At 39.0% G+C, this 27419-nt stretch overlaps 1 pseudogene; it reads right to left on the reverse strand.

The window, feature by feature from the left end:
• Positions 1-26260, reverse strand: LOC136131405 (N-acetyl-D-glucosamine kinase pseudogene; annotated as a pseudogene).
• Between the last annotated feature and the right edge of the window lie 1159 nt (positions 26261-27419).

The following is a 27419-nucleotide window of genomic DNA, read 5'->3' on the forward strand; positions in this document are numbered from 1 at the left end:
CTATTCCCATCTCTGCGGCCTAATGCCGGCGGCTGTCTCCATGGGTCGCAGACCTCGGGACCTGGCCCCTGTTTGGGTGGCCTGAGGGCCGGCTGGCTCCTGGGCACCTGGCTCCCTCAGTGATGACCGCTGGGCATGATCTGGGGACCTGGCCCTGAGGGCACCTCCAGCTGAGATCTGCCTGCTTAGCTGGGCCTGGGCACCGGCAGGAAGACCCAGACTGGGTGCGGGACGAATGCTCTCTGTCAGGGTAACTGTCCTGCGCAGGGACCCCCTCCCCTTAGCCAGGGCCTGGACCTCAGAGGGCTAAAGTTAAGCCTTGGGACCTTGCCCTTTCTTGTCAGAACTGAGAATAACCTTTGTTTTGGTAGAGGTTTACAGGAACATCGTGACCTGACCGTGACCTGACCTCAAGAACAAAGGATCCGGCACCAAGAGGTTTGCAGCAACTAACCACGCCCTCCCTCACTTTTCCTATAAAAAGTCTTTGTTGAAAGCTTTTGGGGAGTGGGGGGAGGTAGGGGGGTTAAGGCACGAGCCACCCGTTCTCCTTGCATGGCCCTGCAATAAACCTTTCTCTGCTCCAAACTCTGACATTTTGGTATTGTTTCGCCTCACTGTGTGTCGGGCACACACACTTGCATTCGGTAACAGATTCTGTCCTCTCTTGTGTAACTCAAGAACAATGTTCCATTAATTCTTCCTGCTTTCTCTTTACCTTATAATTTTTTCCACTCTACTAGATCATTCCCAGGAAAGCTCCTTGAAAGCGTTGTCTGTATTCTCTGTCTCCAGTTCTTCTCTTGTCAAGATCACCAATGACTTGTGTGTTCTTTTTTTAAAAATTATAGTTGATTTATAATATTGTATTAGTTTCAGCGTTCTATAAAAACATTGAATCACAGTGACTTGTGTTTTCTTCCTTCCTTCCTTCCTTCCTTCCCCCTCTCCCTCTCCCTCTCTCTCGCTTCATGGCTTGCGGGATCTTCATTCCCCAACCGGGGATGGAACCCAGGGCCTCAGCAGTGAAAGTGCCAAGTCCTAACCACTGAACTGCCATGGAATTCCCAACTTGTGTGTTGTTAATTCCAATCTCCAATTGCTAATCCTCATCTTATTTGCCCTATTAGTAGCATGTGACAGAATTTGAAGAAGCACTTTCTTCATTGAAACATCTTCACCTGGCTTCCATTTCATTGTACTCTTTGTCTTCCTCTTTCCTCATTCAATACTTCTTTCAGGTTTCTGTCTGGCACTCCATTTTCTTCCCACTCTCTTAATGCTAGAGTGTATCAGAGCCTGTCAGCAATCTCATCCATTCAATGCCTTTACAAACATGGACCATGTCCCCAATTTATATCATCAGTTAAGATGTCTGCCAAATTCCAGTCTCCTCTACTACTTGTTTCTGCTTGCTATCTCTACTAGGATATCTAGTATTCATCCCAAACTTAACATACCCAAAACAGAATTCTTGATTTTTTTTCTTAAACCTACTCTATTTAGAATCTTCTTTACTTAGATGATGACAAATCTATCCTTCTAGTTGCTCAGGCTAAAATCTTTGGAGTCATTCTTTACTTTCCTCTTGTTCATACACATGACACATCTAAGCTATTAAAAATACTATTGCATCAACCTGTAAATTAAATCCAGAATCCAACCACTCCTCCCTACTTCTACTTCTACTACACTTGTCTAGACCATCATTCCCTTTTGTTTGAATTAATGCAACAGACTCTAAATGGTGACCCTGTTGCCAGCAGCAACCAGCCACAGTCTATCCTTAACAGAGCAGCTAGACTGATCCTTTTCAAAAGATGAGTCATATCATGTCATGTCTCTGCTCATCACTCAGTGACACACCATTCACTCATAGTAAAAGCCAAAGCCTTTAAGTGGCTACAAGACCTTACAGGATCTGCCAGCATTATTTCTCTAATTTTATTTAATACTGTTGCCTTGCTCACTCTTTCTCCACCACACTGGCATGCCCAACAATCTCCCAACTAGAAGATTTTGCACTGTTGTTTCCTTTCTCCGCAAATCTTCTCTTAAATATTTCCCTGGCCAACTTTTTCATCTCCTTCAAATCTTTGGTTAAATGTCAATTCCCAGTGAAACCTACCAGAAGAATAAGGGATGGCTGCAAATTTTTTGACACTACTGTTGAGGGGAGAGTTTATTTCCCATCCTCTTGAATTAATAAGAATGGTTTGTGATGGCTTAGACCAGTAGAGTATGGCAGGCTTATCTTTGGGACTAACAACTTCCACCTTGGACTCTTAGAATCCTGAGTTTTCTTGTAAGAAGTCTGACTACACTTCTGTAGAAACCACCTGGAGACATCCTGAGACTACATGAGGAGTGAGAGAGTCCCAGCTGAAACTAGGCTTCCAGCATCTCTGCCAAGTCCAGGCATGTGTGTGAAGACATCTTGAACCCTCTTGGGCCAGTGAAGTCATACTGGATCCTCCAGCCCAAACTTGCCACCAGTTGAAAACCACTGAGTGACTTCAGTTGACATCAGGTAGAACAGAAGCCCTGCCCAAATTCCTGACCCACAAAATCATATAATATAAAATGGTTGTTACTTGAAACCACTAAAGTTTTGGGGTAGTTTGTTACACAATGATAGACAACCAGAACACCTACACTGACTGCCTATTTAAAGTTGCAATTTGTACCTGTCTCTACCTTGGTACTCTCAATTCTCCTTACTTTGTTCTATTTTTTTTTTTCTCCATAGTACTTATCACCTTAACATGTAATATATTTACTATGTTTATTATTTATTACCATTCTCTTCTTAATCAACGACCCCTTCTCCCATTCACCAGAATATAAATGGGATTTTTTTTTTCTGTTTTATTCACTGATACATGCCTGGCACATAGGTGTTCAATAAAGTCTTGTTGGATGAATGAGAAGTAATTTACACTTTATCACAGGGTATAGAGGATCTCATCAGAGCTGTCCAAGAATGAGCAAGATAAAATTTAAAAAGTGGCATGGTAACTATGGCGTCATACTACAGGAAAAAAAAATCCAACCTAGAAGAAACTATATCCTAAAGAACAAATTTCCTTCAAGTGCTTCATACTAGGGAACAACTTATTAAGCTCATGAATTCATTAAGGTAAGCCTCAAATATGAAATAAAACAATTAAATGAGATTTTAAAAAGAGATTGTAGGTCTAAGAAACAAGTTGAGTATTAAAAGGAGGTCATTAAAAGTTTAAGTAAATTAGAAAGGAACAGAAAAGACAGTTGAAAATTAAATTGCTGACATAGAGGAAAGGTACAGCGAGTCAAATGCCAATGAAAAAGAAAGATAGATCATCATAATTAGGAAAAATCCAAAAGGACCACAAACTAGAAATAGGGCATGAACACATGGAACAGGAAAGTTTCTTGGAATGAAAATTATAAAAGAATAATCAGCAAGTTAAAAGAGCACATCTTATTTCAGGAAATTTTGTTTCTGAGTACTAACAGATATATTCTAGGTAAGTTGTAAAATTTCAAAAATAAAGACAGATTTCTTCAGATAAATCTTTTTTTATTAGAAAAAGCAAATCATGCTCCTAGGCACCCCCCCCCAAAAAAAAGAATGAAAAAAGAAAAATCAAGCTATTTTTAGATTTCTGGAGCGCAACATTCAACAGACAGAGGAAATGTCTACAAGGTTTTGAATGAAAGAAAATGACTCTAACATTTATAACAAAGAAGATCTCATTCAAATATAAAGGCAAAATGCATATATTCTCAAACATGCATGAACTCAAAAGATGGTAAACCCTTGAGCTGTTCTTGAAAAACCTACTTATAAATGAAAGCAGACAAATAACTGATGAATCAATACAGAGACCTCAGCAGTGGAGACGCCATAATAAAAGAATTTACAATAAACAGTGAAGCATTCAATTATGGGGCTAATTGGAAATAGCGGGGGTATTACGATAACATATCTGAATCTAATCTAATAATGTAATCCACAAAAAATTGGGAGGTGGAAAGCAAGGAGGGTATATAAAGTGTTAAGCCTTTACTAGTTTAAAAATGTATTAGGATACCAACATCATTTAAAAATTTTTATTTATTTTAAAGTTTTAATCACAAAATTAGATGAATCACAATGCTTGGTGCAAGATATGCTCTTAGTTTTTGTCTATTTGTAATCATTCATTCCTTCATAACACGCATGGTATAACCCTATTTCATAAAAGTATTTCTACTTATCATTCCACCCGTATATATGTAAAGAAAGATCCGTGAAATGATGTTCACCTGATAGTTATGTGGATGGTGGAGTTTGAGGTGATGATAGTTTTGTTAACTTTTTGCTGAGAAGTATAAGAGAAACTAAGGAGCCAGGGGTTGGGGGTTGGGGGATTGAGACAGCAGCTCTGCCTCTCAATAACCGTAATTTTGAGCAAGTTAATAAATTTTAAGTTTCGGCATCTGTAAAATGTGTACAGTAATAGTCCTACTTCATCAAGCCATTGTGAGGATTAAATGAGTTAATATCCACAAAGTACTTAAAATAATGTTGACATATAAAGAGGTCTCAATAAATGTTAACTTTGTTTTTTTAACTGCCTTTCCTCCTACTAGTCTTCTTCATGCTAGACATTCCTTAAAATAAGCATGTACCATTTTTATATAAACAAAATTATTAAAATACAGACCAAAATCTTGATGTTTGGTTTAAATAAAACCTAGCTTCATGTTCTCTGTGAGAAATATATCTGGTAACTTTAGCAACAAAATGATAATGTAATTGTTGGAAAAATGCCCATTTCATTAGAGGATGTAATATTTCTTTATAGAAAAGGATGTGGAAATTTATGGATTTGTTTAGACAAGGCAGGAGATGACACAGAAAGCTGCCTGATGGTGGTATGGGCTATTTAGTCTCCAGTAATTTCCCTGGGACATACATTTGTGGATATGAGTAGCTGCATTGCGTAAGGATTCTGACAGATCTTATCTTGTCATTCTCACAGGATTTTCATCTCCTTCTTTTCCCCACCTCTTCCTATTCCCTCCTATTCTTACTAGAAACTCAAACTCTGTGCCTTCCCACTCAGCAGAGACAAAATAATCCCACAATATTTCTGAGTGCTTACCATGAAAATGGGTGAATTTAAGGGCCATTTCCCAGCAGGCCTAGCACCCTTTGAAAGAGTTAGTCTTCTGACACTTTGCGCTTAATCCTGCAATACCTAAGCAAAGTGACAAAGGAAGAAGGAAAATAAAGGAATGGGGAAAGGCATAGAAGAAAAATTTTAAAAAGAAATCAAATGTAATATCAGAAAGAGTAAAATCAAGATCCAAAGTTTAAAATGGGACAAAGAAATTTTTAAAAATTTCATATAGTAGTCTACCAAAATATACACTAATTGTTATGCATCAAACATCACAGAAGATGTTTACATATAGCAGAATCTTCCAGAAATATATGACATTGATAAAGCTACCATCATAGTATCAATCTTTAATAAACTTTCAGAATTTGTACATCAAGACCAAAAATAACAGATGTATTTATAGGATTTAAATAACACAATAAATAAAAAGCATGTTATATATATCCATATTATATACATGTTTTTAGAACCTAATAACTTGCAAAGAAAACCTTCCTAAGCTTGTGTATTAGGTTGGATTACCTGAGATGAGATTTGACTACAAGTGACAGAAATCAAAAATAATGATGACCTAAAGAAGATAGAAGCTTATTTCTCTCTCACATGAATGTGGGTTGTCAAGGCTAATTTGGAACATCAGGAACTCAGCCTCCCTCTTGGCCGCTTCTTTGTCATTCCCAATAAATGATTTCTAACAATGGTAACAAAATGCCCTCTGGTTCCATCTAGCATGTCTATTTTCTAGCTAGCATGGATGAAGAAATGGTATGAAAAGGCCTGCTCCCAGATTTTAAGAAAACTTCTGGGGACTCCCTGATCTCAAATTATACTACAAAGCTTCAGTAATCAGTACGGTATGGTACTGCCACAAAAACAGACACATAGATCAATGAAACAGAATAGAGAGCCCAGACACAAACCCACACTTGTACGGTCGATTAAGCTATGACAATGGAGGCAAAAATATACTACGGGGAAACGCAGCCTCTTCAATAAATTGTGTTGCGAAAACTGGACAGCTACATGCAGGAGAACCAAACTGGACTACTTTCTTATACCACATACAAAAAAAAAAACCAAAAACAAAAGAAAAACAAAAAAACACCTCAAAATGGCTTAGGGACTTAAATGTAAGACATGAAACCATAAAACTTTTAGAAGAAAACATAGACAGTAAGCTCTATGATATCATCGATCTTAGCAATTTTTTTGGATATGTCTCCTCAGGCGAGGGAAATAAAAGTAAAAACAAACAAATGGGATGACATCAAACTAAAAAGCTTTTTGCACAGTGAAGAAAACTATGAACAAAATGAAAAGGCTACCTACAGAATAGGAGAAGATATCTGCAAATGATGCATCTGATAAGGGGTTAATATCCAAAATATACAAATAATTCCCACAGCTCAAGGTAAAAAAAAAAACCCCAAACAACCTGATTAAAAAATGGCCAGGGCTTCCCTGGTGGTGCAGTGGTTGGGAGTCCGCCTGCTGATGCAGGGGACGCGGGTTCGTGCCCCGGTCTGGGAGGATCCCACGTGCCACGGAGCGGCTGGGCCCGTGAGCCATGGCTGCTGAGCCTGCGCGTCCGGAGCCTGTGCTCCGCAATGGGAGAGGCCACAACAGTGAGAGGCCCGCGTACAGCAAAAAAAAAAAAAAAAAAAAAAAAAAAAATGGCCAGAGGACCTGAATAGATATTTTACCAAAGAAGACATACAAATGGCGAACAGACACATGAAAAGATGCTCAACACTGCTGATCATCAAGGAAATGCAAATTAAAACCACAATGAGATATCACCTCACACCTGTCAGAATGGCATCAAAAAGAGAACAAATAACAAGTGTTGGCAAGGATTCGGTGAAAAAGGAACCCTCATGCACTGTTGGTAGGAATGCAAGTTGGTACAGCCACTAGGAAAGCAGTATGAAGGTGTCCATGCGGGTGTATGCTTCTCCTGTTTTACTATCATTTTGGTGCAGTTTAGTGAAGAAACAAAGGTAAGTATGTGAGTTCAATTCGCTATGTTTAATCAGGCAATTTGTTGTTTTTAACATGAAGAGTTTTTTGTTGTGTTGTTGTTGTTTTGGCCGTGCTGTGAGGCATACGGGATCTTAGTTCCCCAACCAGGGATCGAACCCGAGTCCCCTGCAGTGGAAGTGCAGAGTCCTAACCACTGGACTGCCAAGGAAGTCCCAACATGAAGGGTTTTGATTTTCTTTTCTATCTATGCTTCCTACTTTAGTATCTTACATTTTTAGTGGCCCTAATTACACGTGAAAGACTCATTTAGCTAAACTCTGGGTGTTTTAAGCTCCATCTGCTTTCAGAAATCTCCTTATTTCACCCCACACATGAGTTTATTGAAGGAGCTAAGTCTTTTCTAAGGTAGAGCACTAAATATGATGCTTTTTGCTTTATATTTATTATCTCATGAAATCTTTATGACAGTTCCAGGAGCTAGATAGTACTATCCCCACTTTATAGATGGAGCAACTGAGAGACATGGTATGTTATTGGCCTAAGGCAAAGCAACTTATAAGCGGCAAAAGCAGACTTTAGTGCTCTTATTCTTAACCTCAAAGCAACAAATATGTATCCTTTTGCTTTGCTGTTGTGGTTCTTCCTTTTTCTACTACTATATTGTCTTTTGGGGAAAATGCAGTTAGCTACTGAATAAATCATTTAATTTTCTTTTCTAAAGGGACTTTCTGCTTGTTTTTATGTTAATACCACTTTAGGTCATTTGAGATGGGCAGTTTATTAGAGTGCTGTAATGTGTTTTTCACTACCCTCGGGCTCTAGGAGTCCAATTCATCTCATACTTTTCCTTTTGATAGCTTAGCATCATATCCACAGCTCTGTAATTACGTGCTGCACCGTACAGATTCATTTGATTAAATGTTCATTTTTAAAAATATTTATTTATTTGGCTGTGGCACGCTGGATCTTCTTTGTGGTGTGTGGGATCTTTTAGATGAGCTGCACTGGCTCTTCATTGTGGCACGTGGACTCTCTAGTTGTGGCACATCGGCTCTAGAGTGCACCAGCTTAATGGCTCTGCACAGGCATGTGGGATCTTAGATTCCCCGATCAGGGATCAAACCCACCTCCGCTGCACTGGAAGGCAGATTCTTAACCACTGGAAAAAAAAAAAAGAAAGAAAGAAATGCCCAAAGAAACCAAGAGCTGATTCTTTGAAAAGATAAACAAAATTCATAAACCTTTAGTCAGAGTCATCAAGAAAAAAAAAGCCAGAAATGAAAAAGGAAATGTTAAAACCAATATCTCAGAAATACAAAGGATCATAAGAGATTACTACCAGCAATTATACCCCAATAAAATGGACAAACTAGAATAAATGTACAATTATAAATTCTTATAAATGTATAATCTCCCAAGACTGGACCAGGGAGAAATAGAAAATATGAGTTAACAAATTTCCATTAATGAAATTGAATTAGTAATAAAACAACTCTCAACAAACAAAAGTTCAGGAGCAGATAGATTCACAGGTGAATTCTACCAAACATTTAGAGAGGAGTTAACACATATCCTTCTCAAACTACTCCAAAAAATGCAGAAGAAGCAATGCTCCTGAATTCATTCTATGAGGCCAGAATCACCCTGATACCAAAACCAGACAAAGGTATCACAGAAAAAGAATATTACGGGCCAACAACATTGATGAACATAGATGCAAAAATCCTCAACCAAATATTAGCAAACTGAATTCAGCAATACAATAAAAGGATCATACATGATGATCAAGTGGGATTTATCCACGGGATGCAAAGATGTTCAAAATCTGTAAATCAAACAATATGATACACCACATTAACAAATTGAACAATAAAAATCATATGATTATCTCAATAGATGCAGAAAAAGCTTTTGATAAAATTCAACCTCTATTTATGATAAAAACTATCAACAAAGTGGGTATAGAGGGAACATACCTCAACATAATCACGGCAATATATGACAGACCTGCAGCTAACATCACACTCAACAGTGAAAAGCTAAAAGAATTTTCTCTAAGATCAGGAAAAAGGCAAGGATGCCCACTCTTGCCACTTTTATTCAACATAGTATTGGATGTCCTAGCCACAGTAGTCAGACAAGAAAAAGAAATAAAAGGACCCCAAACTGGAAAGGAAGAAGTAAAACTGTCACTGTTTGCAGATAACGTGATACTGTACATAAAAATCCTAAAGAAGCCACCAAAAAACTACTAGAACTCATCAATGAATTTGGTGAAGTTGCAGGATACAAAATTAATATACAGAAATGTGTTGCATTTCTATACACTAACAACAAACTATCAGAGAAATTAAGTAAACAATCCTATTTACCATCACATCAAACAGAATAAAACACTTAGGAAAAATCTAACTAAGGAGGTAAAAGACATTTACATGGAAAATTATAGACACTGATGAAAGAAACTGAAGATGACACAAATAGAAAGATATATCATGTTCATAGATTGTAAGAAATAATACTGTTATAATGTCCATACTACCAAAAGCAATCTGAAGATTTAATGCAATCCCTATCAAAATAGCCATGACATTTTCACAGAAATAGGACAAATAATCCTAAAATTTATACAGAATCACAAAAGACCTGTAATTGCCAAAGCAATCTTGAGAAAAAGAACAAAGCTGAAGATGTCACACGTGCTGACTTTAGACTATATGACAAAGTTACAATAATCAAAACAGTATGGTACTGGTGCAAAAACAGAGACATAGATCAATGAAACAGAATAGAGAGGTCAGAAATAAACCCACTCACCTATGGCCGATTAGTCTATGACAAAGGAGGCAAGAATATACAATGGGCAAAAGATAGTCTCTTCAACAAATGGTGACAGGAAAACTGTACAGCTACATGTAAAGGAATGAAATTAGACCATTTTCTCACACCATATACAAAAATAAACTCAAAATTGTTTAAAGACCTAAATGTAAGAGCAGAAACCAAAATACTCCTAGAAGAAAACATCAGCAGAAAACTCTTTGACATAAATGGTAGCAATTTTTTCATGGATTTGCCTCTAAGACAAAGGAAACAAAAGCAAAAATAAACAAATGGGATCTAATTCAACTTAAAAGCTTTTTCACAGCAAGGGAAATCATTGACAGGAAATTCCCTGGTTGTCAAGTGGTTAGGATTTGGCACTTTCACTGCCATGGCCCTGGGTTCACCAGGTTCATTCCCTGGTCAGAGAACTAAGATTCTGCAAGCTTCACAATGTGGAAAGAAAGAGAGAAAGAGAGAAAGAGAGAAAGAGAGAAAGAGAGAAAGAGAGAAAGAGAGAAAGAAAGAAAGAAAGAAAGGAAGGAAGGAAGGAAGGAAGGAAGGAAGGAAGGAAGGAAGGAAGAAAGAAAGAAAGAAAACCATTGACAAAACTAAAAGACAACCTAATAAATGGGAGGAAATATTTGTAAATGATAAGACCCATAAGCAGTTAATATCCAAAATATATAAACAGCTCATACAACTGAATATCAAAAAACAAAACAAACTGATTAAGAAATGGGCAGAAGACCTGAATAGACATTTTTTCAAAGAATACATCCAGATGGCCAACAGGCACATAAAAAAATGCTTAACATTGCTAATCATCAGAGAAATGTAAATCAAAACTACAATGAGTTATCACCTCATACCTGTCAGAATGACTATCATCAAAAGGACCACATATGGGCTTCCCTGGTGGCGCAGTGGTTGAGAGTCTGCCTGACGATGCAGGGGACACGGGTTCGTGCCCCTGTCCGGGAGCATCCCACATGCCGTGGAGTGGCTGGGCCCGTGAGCCATGGCCGCTGGGCCTGCGCATCCGGAGCCTGTGCTCTGCAATGGGAGAGGCCACAACAGTGAGAGGCCTGCGTACCGCAAAAAAAAAAAAAAAAAAAAAGGACCATATATAACAAATGTTGGCAAGGATGTGGAGAAAAGGGCACATTTGTGCACTGTTGGTGGAAATGTAATTTGGTGCAGCCACTATGGAAAATGGTATTGAGGTTCCTCAAAAAAAATTAAAAATAAAACTATCATATGATCCAGCAGTTCCACTCCTGGGTATATATCTGGAAAAAATGAAAACACGAATTTGAAAAGATACATGCACCCCTATGTTCATAGCAGTGTTAGCCAACATATATAAGATATATATATATATATTATATATAATATTGTATATATAATATATATAATGAAATATTACTCAGCCATAAGAAAGAACTAAATTTTGCCATTTGCAACAACATGCATGGACCCGGAGGGTATTATGCTTAGTGAAATAAGTCAGACAGAGAAGGACATAACATATAGTATGTACTGTATGTTATCACATATGTGGAATCTAAAAGAATGAAATGAATGAATATAACAAAACAGAAACAAAGGTACAGATAGAGAACAAATAGTGATTAGGAGTAGGGAGAGGGAAGTGGGGAGGGGTAATATAGGGGAGGGGGATTATTACCATGTACAAAATAAATAAGCTACAATGATATATTGTACAGCATGGGAAATATAGCCAATATTTTATAATAAATTTAAAATGATTATAATTTGTAAGAATATTGAATCACTATGTTGTACACCTGAAACTAGTATTAAAAAAAAAGAATGGGTTGTTACTGGATTGTTGCCATGTAAAATATATTTTTCTTTAACCATTTAAACTTAGTTAATCCATGGTCATTATTAAAAAAAAATTAAACACAAACAAATAAAAAGAAAAAAACCTTATAAGCCTACCACTCAGACATAATGAGGATTTCCATTTAGCACTTATCTTTTCAGACATTTTCCTACACACATTCATGTATTATTTCAGTTAGGGTACAGTCAGGGAAGCAGAGTCGCTGTGGATGTTATAGAAGAAGGGGTTGGTTATAGGAATTAGACCATAACAAGTTATGGGGGGAGCTGGAGAAGTGAGAGTCCAGAAGGGGGAGTTGGAGGATTGAGAAAGAGCCACTAGCTACTCTCCTGAAGCACCAGTGTGGTTGGACAAGCAGAGCTTGCAGGAAATCTGAGAAGCCCTACCACATCCCACTAAAAAGCTGAGGCTTGTGGTGAAGTCTCTGGGAAGCTGTTGCCTCTGGGAGTGAAGGCTGGTATAGGGTACTGCTGTGGCAGCAGCAGAAGATTTGGGTGTGGAATGAGAATTAGGACAAGTTGGAAACCACCAGGCAAGTCTGGGTCTATCTGGCAGTGTATCTAACTGGGAATTCCTTCAGCGTGTGGCTGCCAACTCCAGCTCAGAGCCAGACAGGGAAGAGGTTTCTGGGAAACAGAGTTCCCAGGTTAACAAAGTTGACAATGACATGTGTGTGTGTATAAGTGCATACATATATGTTTTTGTGTATATATGTTTCTATATGTATATGTACCTATATGTGTGTATGTGTGTGTGTGTGTATGTATGAATTCATACTCTACAAGGAGTTCTGTAACCTATTTTTTCTCACTTCAACCATTGTAAACACTATTGTTTACATAGATCTTTAGCATAACTTTAATGGCTGCTTAGTCTCCCATCATTTTGAGGATTTATTTGATCTGTTCGTTAATCTTCTCAATTGTTTAACACTGAAAGTTTAGGCTGGGGTGCTTCTGGTGATGGACTGATGCAGTGAGTGGGTCAGGTGAAGGACAGCAGGACATTCCAGAGCAGAGTGGTGGTTGTAAAGTTATAATATTCCATTATTCTAAGACTTTTAGTAATTTCTCATTAACCTTGACTACATTTCTCTGATATACTGTTATGAAATCAAGAGGGAGGTTCATTCCTCTGAGGAAGGAGTTATGGCCACATTAACTGGGCTCGGGGGCATGTGATCCTACATGTGTCATTGTCATCAAACACAGTGGCATGTGAACACGAGGAGGCCAGAGCAGAAGACACTGAAGACCCTGATCCTGGGTGCCCATGAGGTGGCCCCCTTTGGGGACTGCTCAGATAGAGCTGGAGGACACTTAGGAAGGATTAATCTCCAAACTATAAGGCCAGGTGAGAGAGTGTTGAGGGAAGTTTCCTTAGTAATTCAGGTTATGACTGAGGGTATCACAAATGTGTTTTATTTAACAGCATTCATTTTTTACTTTGGATTGTGAGCAGTCAGAAAGCATCATTCATGTTCAGCCGTCTTTGTGTCTCCAGCGTCTAGAGAGTATATATACTGAAGCATGTTCAAACTGGGTAGCTGAGGTGTGGTAAATGAAGTTACAAATGTGTGGTCAAGGTTTAGGGAAAACAACACGGAATGTTGGAATATCCAGGGCTCATAGCGCTGGGGAACTATTATCACTTCTAAGCCCAAAGGGGCAGAGCAGGGAGGTAGAGGTTGCCAGAACCCAAAGAGCATCTCCCACTGGGCCAATCCAGCTAAAGACCAGAGAGCACAGAGCCCACTGATAGAGTCCTTAAAGACAGACCCCCAGAGATCAAACAGGGGCGAGGAAGGTGGTGGAGGCCGAACTGGAGGGACAAGTGGGAGATACCCAGCACAAGGCATCATTAGACACAGGTGTTTTTGAGAAGATGAGCCCTGAGCTAGCCATTATATATGTTTATATCTATTATCATGAATTTTAGGTAAGTTTTCATTTTGATATATTTCAAACTAGAAAAGTTACAAGAATAGCACGAGGAACTCCTGTATACCCTTAATTCTTTTACATTTTGCCTCATTTGCCTTATCATTTCCCCCCACCCCACCCCTCTCTCTTGTGGTTCTGAGGTTTCCCTCAACCATTTGAGAGTAAGTTGGATACATTTGTCTCCTTTACCCTCAATACTTCAGTGTGTGTTTCCTAGACATAAGGACATTCTCTTACATAACCATCGTACAATAATTTAAATCAAGAAATTTAACAATGATACAATTCTATTCTATTGTTTTAAATACAGCCCATATTCAAGTATTATCAATCACCCTAATAATATCCTTTATAGCTTTTTTTTTCCTGGTTCAAGCTCTAACCCACGCTCGTACATTGTGTTAAATTGTCTTGTTTCTTTAGCCTCTTTGAATCTGGAATATTTTGTCAGCGTCTTGTAGTTCTTTTTGATCTTGACTTACTTTTTTTTGCTATTACTGTTACATTTAGGTTAAATCTATACTTTTGAATCCATGTCATCATAGAGTTGAGTTTATAGGATTCCCCTCCCTCCTTTCCTTCCTTCCTTCTTTCCTTGAAAAGCTGGATGTTATTTAACCTATTGCACTGATGTGAAAACCAAGGCCCAGAGAGGGCAAGTAACTTGGTGTAGTTTGTAAGTGCAAAGTTGGTCCTGGAATCTAGAGCTTCATGAATCCACAAACCTGTGTTCTTAACCATCATGTTATAAGGTACATAGTCAAGTAATTTGGAAAGGGCTATTTTAGACAAAGTTATAAAATTACATCGATTTCTTCACTGTCAGACTTGTCGGAGCTTTTATTATGTAAATGAACATTGGGAATTTCCAAGAGGGGAAGAGTATGCAGCATTTCCTAAATTTGTACTCACAGAAGCCGTTCCCCCACCTCCTAACCCTCGGAATACTTCTCCTATGCAGTGCTGTTTATAAACATTGGGCTGGAAGGTGGAGCATCTGTGGCTTGAAGAGGGTGGAAGTACAGAGCTGTGGTTGAAAAAGGAAGGTTGAAGACTGTTAACGGGAGGATGGCCGAGGAAGTTGGAGTTTCCATGAATGAAGTCTGGCCTGGGTGCTCTAAGCCGCCATCTTCGGGTTGTCCCCTCAGCCTCTTTTTCGCTTTGCTACAGCTGCCTACACCCCTGCTACCCCTGCTACTGCAGCAAACACAGCCTTCAGGAAAGTTTTAAACTCGTGTTTAAAATGCTGACTCACAGTCAATCTAAAAGAATAGATTCAAATCTTTCAGATTTGAAAGATGAGAAGAGTTCTGGTGATGGGTTGCGCAGCAATGTGAATGTATCCTGGCGCTACTGAACTGTTCATTTAAACGTGGTTAAGATGTTAAGTTGTATGGCATATGTATTATACCACACACACCATAAAGGCTGTAGTGATTGACATACGTCTCATCCCAGAATCCAGTTTGGGCAGATGGTCCCTCCTACCTCAGGGTTACCACCCTATTTATTGACAACACAATGCTTCTCAATAAAATGCCATCAAACCAGCAGAGGGGAAAACTGCCACCAGTGGAGAAAAGACAAAAATTCCAAGGACAAGCTTTGATCTCAAAAATTACTTTTAAAGGGGAAGTTCTATTTGTATTTTAATTTACATTGTATTAATGTACAATTTAATTTTTAAATGAATTTCTTAAGATGTCAGTTGATGAGCAAAACATCTTTGAAGTATTCTCAATCCTGTTCAGATATTACTTGTGATGTAACCATGTTTATCATAATTTCAAAGAACAGTAAAAACGTTTTATATAAGGAAAAATATCAACAAAGATGTAATTTTATTCAGAGCATTTTGAGAGTCTCTTTTTACTCCCAAGTCTAAAACATCTATAATTTATCCTTCTTTCTTCCCCTCCTACCCCCATCACCAACTCCCACTGCCCTAATGCAGTTTTATACATGTGCTCATAGACACAATTGTAATCTCAAAGGAGTGGAGCTGTTCATCTATTTTGGCACTTGGTCCTCCTGTGTATGTCAGATCAGTACAAAGAGTGACTAAATTAACAGCAATATCAGGATAACAGAAAAATCCAAGTCGACATTCTGTTAAAAAAAATCATTTTGTGACACAAATGAAGACATGGGAAGGTCTGAATTTGCATCTTTGAATGACATGTATGGAAAAAATTCTCTGCTTTATAAAGCATATTATAGAGGAGTATAGTATTTTTTATACTTAATAATTATTGAACAACAGAAAGTCCATTGTGTAGCAAAGACCAAACCAATACAGTCAAGACTTTAGAAAGAACTTCCTTCCATCAGCACAGAAGCAGATGGAGCCAGGTAGCGGAAATAATGGGAATCTCTTAGTGTCTGAATCGGTATGACACCACCGAGGCATATCTGTAACCTCACACTGCTACTTCTGTGGCCGGATGAAAATGTAGTAACAGGACACCAACTGCACATTCCAGGTTCAAGGGGGAAAACCCCACAATATAATAAAATAAGAAGTAAATCATATGTTTTGGAACTAGCCATAAAGGAGGCAGATGCTCTGACAATAATGCTGATATATCCAGGGAGGCATCAAGGATCTTGTAGGATGGTTCTTCCTCAGATTAGCACTGCCTAATTAAGAATAACTGAATTATGGGCACTGCTGGTGAGGCTTGTATCATTTGTCTTGTTGATAGCAACTCCAAAACACCCACACTTGAATTAATTTGCTGGTAGTTATCATTGAAAGAGAAGTAAAATGGTTCAGCAGGCTAATCAGAAGGGCTGGAGAAGTGGAACGGAAAGCCATGCTGTCAGTTGCATACCGCAGCCCAGCTACGTCATGGAATATGTCATTGAGCCGTCAGTTGACACCTCTGCCTCAATTTCTTCGTGGTGAAGCTGGAAAACACAGTGGCCCAGACCTACAGAGACTTCTGCTCATCTCAACAACACCACTGAACACCAGTGTCAAGTTTATTGGCTTCAAATTCCACTTTGATCCCGTAGAGGCAAAAAGTGACATTTTACCCTGCTTCCAACATGATTAGGCACATCATATATGACAGTCAGAGAAAACATGTAATGCTCTGACATAAACCCAAAATAATGAGGTCGCCTTGACTGGGTTTGGCCCCTGCATAGCAAAACTTTGAATATTTCACCATTTAATACTTGATATTTGCCATGTTGGTGTCTGAAGATACGTCGTGAGTTTTTGAATATGATAATCATGTGAGAAAGCTACTGTTTTTCCTTCATGGACAGACTAATGTAAACTCGGTAACCTGGGCAATTTTGCAGCTTTTAAATTTAAATACTTTGGCCAGCCAATTCTTCTGAAGTCTGACTCTCTTGCCCTCTTAGAAAATAAATGTTTGCTTTCCTTTTCTAAATGTTTCTTTCTCTGTCTTCCTTTGACAATCATCTCAAAAGCCTTTGTGCAAAACTAATGGTTTCTTATTATTTATCCAATCAGATGCAAATTCCTTTGGCTGATACGTCCTGGCTGTTGAAATCTGACCTTGAACTCTGTCTGTAAATTTCTGTCCCATTGTTCCCTCACACAAATCCCATTGCAGCCAGGAGGATGTCTGGATTGCCACCTCTGCACCTTGGCCCATGCTACCTCTTCCTGTTGCAAAATCCTCCCAACATCGCTTTATCAATGCAAATTATATCCATCTCCTCGGGCACAGCTTAGGTCCTATATTGTCCGTGAAACTGACTGGGTGGCTCACAGTATTGTCCTCTCAAATCATAGTCTGTGCTACGCACTCAGCATTTAACCCTTTGTCCCTATGTGAAGTGTTTTGCATTAACGTTTAAGTCTGAGAACCGCATCCCTCTAGATAGACTGTAAACTTCAATCCACAAGAAAAATTGGCATTTCTAATGCAGGTCTACTATTTAACAGAGGGATTGGAAACTGAGTACCGTATCGTTCTCTGCTTTTTACACAATTTTAACTACAATACATGGAAAACAGTAGAGTACAAGCCGCCTTTAATAATTCTATGCCAAATACTACTTTCCAACCTCCTAACAACACCTTGGGCAAATCCTATACCTTTCTGGTCAGTTTCTGTTATTAAAATAATCTAGTCCAGTTAAAAACTTTAATTTCATATCTGATCCAAAACTCTCCCCCAGTGCTGGTCAGACTTGTTACTCTTCCTCTGTCTTCTTTCTAGAGCTTGGGGAAGGGATGGCAGGGAAGGAAAGCACCCCTTGTCTTCTTTGGGTGATTACAATCTGCTCCTTGTTGCTTTTCTGGTAATGCTGATGGCAGATAAATCCTTGCAGAGTGCAGGTGCCGGCTTTCTGACGGGGTCCCCACTGCAAAGTCCCCTCTTATGGGATCTTTGGGTCCAGATCAGCCTCTTCCCTTGACCTCCTTTTACTGCCACACCACTTTCCTGGCAAATGGCTCCCTTGGGTGTTGTTCTGGTTGGATAATTCCAGCCCAAGCACTTTCACACAGCCACACAGAAAAGTCATGTTATTCATATGATGTAGCCCAAGTGCTGACTCCACTTGTGCTTTCTGTGTCCTGCTTCTTCCCTGTTCCCCTTCCTCTGCTCATGCCAGCCTGGGCGCAGATATGCAAGACTACTGTCTCAGCAGATACAAAGTGGGGAAAAACGACAGTGTCCTGACTTGTACACACCCACATTTTTTACATCTGTTCTTTCGCACACTCCTGATCAACCCTGGGCTTACATAACAAGATACCAATTTTGTGAAGCTCCTTTTCTAATAGCGGTTCTTGGTCAAAATGATCCTTGATCAAAATTGTAAAATGAATAGCTGTTTCATTTCTAAATAAGGTAGTTCTAATGAAAGCCTAAGATGTCCTCAGGCATCCTATTATATTACATTATATTATATTCACAGGAATCTTTGTTTCACTGAAGAAGAGACTATTTCAACAGTTTATTTTTCAGTCCTAAAAGTTTAAAAAATTTGTGATATATGAATTTTATTTTATTGGAGACAGTTTGGGACTCTGCCTAAATTTCAGACACGCTCCAGACAATACCATTACATTTTACAGTCACCCATTCTCCCCAAATCTCACCCAAATCTTTCAGCTTAATTTGTATTTCTAATTAAGTTTTTGTGTGTATTCTACCCCATCATCAGTGTAATCTCTTCCAGATTTTTACTTTGGAGTCACTATATGCTTTTTTTGTGCATTCTAATTTTATATTCTCTATCTGATATTTCCAATAGCTGAAGTTCTTGAGGGCCTAATCTCTTATCTCAGATAAGTTTTCCACATGGCTGGTGTGTTTTGTAATTTTGGATTGCGATTATCATGTTTGCCTGAACTTTATATGTTAATTTACTGTTTTGGGGTTTCCCAAACCAATTAGAGGCTGAATTTTAATCCCAAACGCAGATTCATAACCTGTAGTTATGAATCTCAGAGGTCATTATTTATTTATTTATTTTTTTGCGGTACGCGGGCCCCTCACTGTTGTGGCCTCTCCTGTTGCGGAGCACAGGTTCCGGACACACAGGCTCAGCGGCCATGGCTCATGGGCCTAGCCTATCCACGGTATGTGGGATCTTCCCAGACCGGGGGGTGAACCCATGTCCCCTGCATCAGCAGGCGGACTCTCAACCACTGTGCCACCGGGGAAGCCCCTCAGAGGTTATTTTTATTTTTGAACACTCTAAGTCTGTGCCGAGACAGACAAATCTCTTTGTGTTTCCTCTTTGCTGATAGGCAGACAGCCTTTTTCTAGCCTTCTTTTTCAGTGAGTGTGAGCACTGGGACTTCAACTCCAAATCCCTATCTTTTGCAAGTTCAAGATCTTGTTTTCTGTCTCGAGGTTGCCCTTAAAACTCAAGCATTTAGAAAATGGGAAGTGTCAACTGCTTTAAAGCCAACTGCACTTTCAGTGTCAGCCTACAACTATGGGTTACAACTTGCTTTTCAGACTTGGCCCTTGGGAATTTTCCATACCTTTTTTTTTTTTCTTTTTTAATGAATTCAGCTATGCGTTGGAAAGAATGACTATTATATTTGATCCAGTTTTTCTAAGTATCTTATAGAAAAGAATTTGAAAATATCTAGCCTGCTCTTCCTTTAAATTTCCAATTCTACCTACTTGCATTTCAGAATTTTTTCCATATCTTGTTCTAAAGCAATGTAATAATATTTATTGAATGCCTTTTATAGGCCAAGTGTTTTATATTTGTGATCCCATTTTCTTGTCATCTTTACTGTAATTCTGATCATATCGTATAAATAAGACCCTATCTGTTACTTTCTGTGTCCACCCCTTGCGTATATCCTGCATAGTGCTATGATATTGACTTGTAATAAGAAATACATATTTGGTCTTCACCCAGTTGAGATCCTAAAACTCTTGGAATTTCCTAAGTGATGAGAGCTATTACGGTGTTTCTTGTTATGTTAATTAGGTGACTTTTGGACCCCACCTAATTGGGGGGGCTGGTTGCCAGGAGAATAAGCCAGGTGATTAGAGGGTTGGAACTTACAGTCCTACAATCTGACCTCCTGGGATGGTAGAGAGCCTGGAGGTTGAATTCATCACCAATGGCCAATGATTTAGTCAAGCATTCCTATGTAATGGGGCTCCATAAAAACCCAAAAGGACAGGTTGGTGAACTCGTGGAGATTCGGAAAGAGTGGCGTGCCTAGAAAGGGCATGGAAGCTCTGGGCCCTTTCCCCATACTTTGCCCCATGCATCTCCTATTTGGCTGTTCCTGAGTTATACCTTTTTATAATAAGCTGTTAATATAGCAAGTAAAATGTTTCTCTGAGTTCTGCGAGCCACTCTAGCAAATTAATCAAACTCAATTTGATTCACTGGAACCTCCAATCCATAGCCAGTGACAGCAATGGTGATAGACACATAGGTAATATGTACCTATTTTCAGATAAGGACCTGCGACCAGGGAAGTGAAGTGACTTGTCCAAGTTTATAGAGGTAGTCAGGGATTGAGTTGTAATAAAAGATCAGATGCCAAAATCCATCCCCCCTGCCACTGGGACGCTATTTATTTCATTAGTTTCTGGGAAGCCAAGGTGACTAGCTAAATTATGAAAGTGGTTTGATTAAATGATAACTGAAATAAAATTTCACATCATTAATTTCAAATTACATTTAATTTTAATACTGTTAGATGATTTATATTGTACAGAATTAAAGAAATTTCATAGAATCAGCATAACAGAGTAAAACTTCCAGGCCCTATTGATTATACATTGTGCCAATTTTTGTACCATCTCTGAAAAGTGGGTAACATTTATTTTGGAAGGTATTTTGAGTTCTTACCTCATGCAAGAGAAATATTAAAAACCATTGTGCTTTATTTCTTCCCTCCCCTACTTTTCTTAGTCCCTGATATAAAGGAGAAGATTGGCAAACTATTGTTTTTACTGAGTCCATTATAAAAATCAGTTTATTATTATTTCTAAAAAACCCATGAAAATTAGCAAGTTGAAAATGTCTTATTCTTAAAATTCTCTAAAATAGATAAAAGTGCCTTGCTTTGACTAATCTATTACAGTTTTCTGTAATAGATTTAAGACGAGGTATTTAAACTGGAGAACATTTTCTGCAGTAGAGGCTAAACTATCAAATTGGTGATCAAAGTCAAGTGAATATCACAAAGAATATCCATACCTGGAGAAAGTATGCAGCAAAGATTAGATTCTCAGAATAGATGAGTAGATACTGTATGCTGAGTAGAAAGGCTATTTTGGGTCTTTTTAGGCTAAATCAGTCTGTAGCAAATTGTAGGTCACCGCTGCTGCGGTTCATTCTCAGATGGAATTTGAAATAAATGAATACATGTGCTCTCTGAGTATAAAGCTTCTGACTTATAGTGCCTTTTTCAGTTTTGTGCTATGAAAAAAATGATTCCCATTGTCTGAAAGAGTAGTTTTCTGTAGGGTCTGGAAAACGTTCTTATACTTTTAATGGCAAATTTAAAAATGTTGTCTACAGGGTTCTATATTGTACAGCTGGAGGCAAAGTCTGAGTCCATTTTACAGGAAGCGTGGAGCCTTGATTATTGGATGGGTTTTCATGGTGGCATGCACAGAGAACAGCTTTTCAGTCTTTAGAGTCAGAGTGTGTTTGCTTATGTTAGGTCATAAATCAATGCTATTTTAATTGCAAAAAAATGAAATACCAAATATTTTGGCAATATAATTAAAAAAAAATACACAAGGAGTTGTAAAAGCTAATATTTAGGGGAAAGAATCTTTCCAAAATAGGACAGTTTTGAGTGACAGTATGATTTTAACATGCCTTACTAAATACCACACAACTCTTTATGTCAAGCATGATATTAGATTGAAGGCAGGGACATCTCTTCTTCATTTTTTATCATCTCTGCTTCTTCTACACCTGGTCAGTCGTGGATGAAGGTCTTTGGAGACATCCACCTAAATGATCATGGATGAGCCTCCGGTTGAACATGTTTCAACACAATTACCCCCACCGCACCAGTCAGCCCATTCTGGTTTTGACGGCTTAGGCGGAAACTTTTTCTTCTCTTGAGTGAACATGTGTTCTCCCCTAACTGGAACTGAGCAGAACCCTGCAGTGCCCCCTACCCCCAAGAACAAAGGCCCCTCTATGTCCCCTGCCTCTCATTTGTAGAAAAGCTGAAGTCTCCCAGGCCTCCCAGAATCACAAAAGAGCAGGCTCAAGCAGTTAATGATTAGGACAATGGAGTCACAGACTCAGTGTCTGACGATACAAGAATGGGATTAACACTATTGCTCATAATAATCTATATCTTTGTTGGCGTAAGAATAATTGGAGCTTGCTCTGCCCATGTATATAAGCAGGCAACTAAAACTGTCAGCAAAGAGATGCTACAGACCCATGTCGACATTTTTCACTCTAAGAATTTGATGCCCTCTCAGCAGGAAGCAGTTACGGCAGATGGGCCTTTGCCCCTAGTCTCATGGAAATGGAATGATGTCCGACAGTGGGGACTTGTAAGTGGCTTTTTTGCCTCTTTTCTGTTTGTTCGTCTCTGTTTTCCTCAGACCTTAATCATAAAAATGAGATCACTAGGTAACATTTAACTTAACTCCCGACTTGCCTAACCTGTTGACTCCTTTCCTGGATTAAAAGGAGTAGGAATGAAGAATTAAGTAGTTAAAGAATGACTGACTCTCTACCCCCAGTATAGCGAATTTGCAGGCAGACCACAGGGGCCAGAGGACAGCCAGTTGCAGGTGGACCAGGTGGGCAAGACAGCATCCAAAGGAATCAGGAGAAGTCAGTGGGTCTGCACACAACGGATAAATGACAATCTAATCTCTTACCTTAATGATTAACTGAGATTGTTTCCGCCTTTTCCTTTAAAAAATCGCCATGGCTGAGCAGAATCTTTGGAGATGGTCTTTAGCCAAGAGTCCACCTCCTCCTCAGATTGCTCGCTTTTATGAATAAAGCAACTTTCCTTTCTACCGACACTTGCCCCTCGATTGTTTGCTTTTGAGTGATGAGCAGCCAAACCTGAGTTCAGTAACATAACTTCCTCATGCCGGGTCTGTCCTCTGAGGCCTCAGAGAACAAGTCTGACCCTTCTTCCATGTCAAAATCCCTTTAGACATTTGAAGGCAAATACAATGACACAAAATTTGAATTATGGTGAGGCAAGTATCACACCATAAATTCAGATTCTGACTTCTTCCTTTTAGGATTTTGAAGAGGTTTCTTCTACGGGTTACCTTCTCACTCATTTAAATCATATAAATCTTGTGGTCACCTAAAATCCCTGTGCCTTTCTCTCATGCTCTTAAACATTTCCACCCATCCTTGAGTAGTTAGACTTTGAAACTTGCATTTATCCCTCTTAAATTTCTTGTTGTATTTAGCTTATCATTTTGCCTTACCAGAATCTTCATGGATTCTTCTTATATTACCTAATGATCCCCTAACACTCTTTTATGTCACCTCCAGTCTCATCTCTCATCAACTCCACCATCATATACCCTGCTCCATACATACAATCAGAAATATAGTTCTTGGAACAGGTCATGCTTTATCTCAATTTGAGTGAATTGAGACATTCTGTCGCACACACTGTTTTGTGATTGCACATACTGTTTTGTTGCACATACTGTTTTGTGATACTTCTTTTCTCCTCTGCTAACTTTTATTCTTCAAGGCTTGACTGAGACATCACCTTTTTTAGGACTTTGTTTATTACTGGGTGACGTGGCCCACTTCTGAGCTCCTATAGTACTCTGTATTTATGTTAATCCTAGCACTTATCAAACTACATTATAATGGTCATATCCTTGACTTCTTTTCCTCACTAACCTGTAAGATCCTGAATGCAGGAATACGTATTTTTTCACCATTGTATATTCAGTACCTAGTACAATGCATGACATATAGTAGGCTTTTACTATGTATTTCTTGATTCAACTGGCCTCACCAAAGTAATAAGAAGCATATGTATACAACCAAGTCATATGTATGCCTATGATGTGCCTCATTAAACCCTGCTCCCTCAATCCATAATCTGTGTTTTAGACTCTGGTCATTCAACCAGTTATGAATCCACCACACAGAGTCACTTCCAGCACAGGTCTTATCTCATGTCTAACAAGGTCATCACCAAATATAATGAAACTCTATCAAATGCCATTCTGAAATTCAGTGGTATTATGCAAATGGACTTCACCTGACCTATCAGTCCTAGAAATGAAACATTTGTGTCGATCTTGAACTATAATGGTATTTAATTCTTATGCCCAGATTTTTGTTGATCTTTCCCTGTATTGTTTATAGAATACTTTAATCTCATCTCAGTTTTCTGTAGATTTTATTTGTATTTTCAAAAAATCTTTAATAAATTTAGAATACCTGATTTTTTTAACAAATATTAAGTATGTTTATGTTATCACTGATCTTTGTTTTTACACGCTACCTTACAACCCCCTTTCTTAAAATGAAACTTAAGTTTTATTTATAGTTTAAAGGAGTCTAGAGAAAGGGAATTAACCTTGATGAAGTGCACGTATGCCAGATACTTCCCCCTTGAATTATTGTTTATTCCTCAGAAAATACTGCAAAGTAGATTTTATTAAACCTGTTTTATATAAGAGGGAAGTAGGACATGAAGCAAGGAAGGGACAGAGTTCACACTGGAATTCAGTTAGGTTTGATTCTAAAAACAGAGAACCTCTGTGAGAATCTGATGAAAGCCATAGCCCGCTTCCCAGTAAATGTACGTAAGTCACATATCTGTTGGTGTTCTCTGTTATAAGCTACAGAAATGAATCAGATTTTGAAATAGAAAGGAGACTTTATGTTTTTAAGACATCGGTAGCTCACAGAACCTCTGGGAGAGCTGTAGAATCGGGAATGAGACTAGGCAACCAGGAAGAAATGTCCAAACCCACACTTACAGAAGTGTCTGGTGAGGAATCCGTTGCTATACTTCTGTGAAGCACTAGAAGATGCAGTTGCTATTTCTGGAATTTAGTGTTGTTGAAGCCACTGCTGCCACCCCATTTTTTATTTTTTTGGAAGTGGGTAAAATGTGTTTATTTTCTTCAATTTGTGTGTATGTGTGTGTATGTGTTTAAGGAAAAGGAGAAAAAGCCTCCTCCCTTCCAGGACCCAGTGTCTACTGGGCTTGGAGGAGGGCGGAGCCAGGGCCAAGCACCCCTACTAGAAGTTGTAGAGTAGAAGGTGATGGCATTAACTCTGTAGTCCATGAGAAGGGGGTGCTGCATGTGTCTGAACCCTAGGCTGCCCCGCCCAGTGAAGAGAAGTGCCACAGCTTCATCAGGGTGAAGGTAGAGAAGCAGTCCTGAGCCAGGATCTCTGCCTTGGGTCAGGGCCAAAAGGAAGTCTTCCTTCAGCAGCTCCCAGCTCTTCCATAAGGAGCCCACACACAGGATGAGAAGGTCAGTCTCCTGTTGGAACAAGACCTGGTCAATCCCAGGTAATATTGCCATGGTGTGTCTGCCCAGCATCCACCTGGTCTTCCTGAAGGTATAACAAGAAAGCGGAGGGACTTCCCTGGTGGCGCAGTGGATAGGACCCCGTGCTCCCAATGCAGGGAGTCCAGGTTCGATCCCTGATCAGGGAACTAGATCCCACATGCATGCTGCAACTAAGAGTTCACATGCCACAACTAAGGAGCCCCCCTGCTGCAACTAAGGGGTCCACATGCTGCAACTAAGGAGCCGGAGAACCACAACTAAGGAGACTGTGAGCCTCAACTTAGGATCCCACCTGCTGCAACTAAGACCCTGTGCAACCAAATAAATTGAAAAATGACAACAACAGCAACAAAACACTAATGTGTCTTAAAAAAAAAAAAAACAAGAAAGGGGAGCTACCTGCTGAGTGTCTCCTGCAATTTTAACAGCAAAACCCAGTAAACCTGCATTTATCAAATATAGGTGAGTGAGGATTCCTAGCTGATCTGACACCTGGAAATAGTTGAACATGGCGGGCAGTGTCATGAGGAGCTAGGCTGTGCATCGTCAAACACAAACACCCCACTAACTTGGTCCTGCAGCAACAAGCATCAGTACTTGTTGACATTACAAACGTGGACCCATAGCAACCATCATCTGCACCTTGTTGACACTGCTAATAGGGCCTGCCTCCTGGGTCTGCAAGCTGAGCAGTTGCACAGGGTGCCATGTTCAGAAGGGCTCACACTTGGTTTAATGCTCTATTATCACCGCCTTGGATTGCTGAATCATTTTTGAACACTGGTCTCCACATTTTCACTTTGCACTAGGCCCTGTGAATTATGTAGCTGGTCCTGACTGCCCACATGGTCCTGTAGCAACCACCACCAGCCCTGCATAGACACCATGAACATGGACCTTGAACTACCCCCACTGCCATTACACTGCCACTGCAAACATGTTCTGTTGCAACTGGGATCACCAACATGCCAACACCACAGATACAGTCCTGCAACAACCCCACTCCTACACCGAGAGAGAGAGAAACCCATGAAACACAAATTTTGTGTGAATATTATAAGACTCTTAGATTTCTAAAACCGCCTGTGTGGTCCCAGCTTAAGACACTAGCTCTAAAGCCCATTTCCAGGACTAGAGCAAGAAAGATTTTTTTTCCAGTTTTATTGAGATATAATTGACATACAGCACTATATAAGTTTAAGGTGTACAGCATAAAGATCTGACTTACATCATGAAATAATTACCACAATAAGTCTAGTGAACATCCATCATCTCATATAGATACAATATTAAAGAAATAGCAAAAAAAAATACTTTTTCCTTGTGATGAGAACTCTTCAGATTTACTCTCAACAACTTTCATTATAATATTGTGAGTGTTAATTGTCTTTATTATGTTGTACATTACATCCTTAGTACTCATTTATCTTATAACTGGAAGTTTGTACCTTTTGACTACCTTCATCTAATTCCCCCTCATATGGTAGTTCTATTTTTAATTTTTTGAGGAAACTCTATACTGTTTTCCATAGCAACTGTACCAATTTACATTCCCACTAACAGTGCATGAGGGCTCCCTTTTCTCCACATCCTTGCAAACACTTGTTATTTGTTGTCTTTTTGATAATAGCCATGTGACAGGTATGAGGTGATACTTCATTGTGGTTTT

This window comes from Phocoena phocoena, chromosome 11 (assembly GCF_963924675.1).
Source record: "Phocoena phocoena chromosome 11, mPhoPho1.1, whole genome shotgun sequence".
NCBI classification, from domain to species: domain Eukaryota; kingdom Metazoa; phylum Chordata; class Mammalia; order Artiodactyla; family Phocoenidae; genus Phocoena; species Phocoena phocoena.